The following is a 935-nucleotide window of genomic DNA, read 5'->3' on the forward strand; positions in this document are numbered from 1 at the left end:
TGATGAACAATGATTTTGATAAGTTCTAGCATTTTAGACCAGCTCAAAAAGCATTTCTCAGTTATTCTCCAGATGATGGCAAAGAACGCAAGCAACGGTGAAACACGTTATATTTTTCATTCTAATTTATTTGTTTGTTTGCCTCTGATTTCTTTAAGGACTAGTCTTATTATTATTATTTTGCATGCGCAGGCACCGGGAATCGAACCCAGGTCTGTGGCATGGCAGGCGAGAAATCCGCCACTGAGCCACCATGGCCCACCCTAGTTTTTTTTTTTTTTACGGTTTCTGCAAATGTTTATTAGACGCAGGCAGGGGGTGCTCAGTCTTTCCTGGCAGCAGCTTTCCTCATGGCGGCAAGGACGTTGCTCAGCTCCTCTCTTTTCCTCTTGGCACGGATGTGTGTCCCCACCCTTTTCTTGATGAACTTGAGGGCCCGCTTGTCCTTGGAGACCTTGAGCAGTTCCATGGCGCCCCGCTCTCGTAGGGGCGAAGCCACACACCTCCCGGATCATGTCCCGCACGAATTTGGTGTGCTTGGTGAGGCGCGGCGGCGACTGTGCCTCCGCTTGCTCACGTTCTTGGTCACCTTATGGCCCTTATTGAGGCCCACGGCCATAGGATAGCGAAGAGCCATGGCTGTTGCCTTGCAATGGCTGCCGCGGTGGAACCACCCTAGTTTTATTAATCTTAATCTCTTAGTTAGTTCCTAAAATATCTCTGTAAGATGCCGGAATGCGATATATTAGAACTGGAAGAGCTCTTTAAAAGAATTTAATAAGTTACAAGTGTACAGTTCTAAGCCTATAAAAATGTCCAAACTAAGGCAGGAAAAGATACCTTAATTCAAGAAAGGCAGATGGTTCAGGAACCCCTCTGTCAGCTGGGGAGTCACGTGGCTGGCATCTGCGGGTCCCTTGCTCCTGGGGAGCTTT

General features: G+C 47.8%; 1 pseudogene; it reads right to left on the bottom strand.

Annotated features, from left to right (window-relative positions):
• Positions 1–310: 310 nt before the first annotated feature.
• Positions 311–664, bottom strand: LOC143678747 (large ribosomal subunit protein eL36 pseudogene; annotated as a pseudogene).
• Between the last annotated feature and the right edge of the window lie 271 nt (positions 665–935).

This window comes from Tamandua tetradactyla, chromosome 4, assembly GCF_023851605.1.
Source record: "Tamandua tetradactyla isolate mTamTet1 chromosome 4, mTamTet1.pri, whole genome shotgun sequence".
NCBI classification, from domain to species: domain Eukaryota; kingdom Metazoa; phylum Chordata; class Mammalia; order Pilosa; family Myrmecophagidae; genus Tamandua; species Tamandua tetradactyla.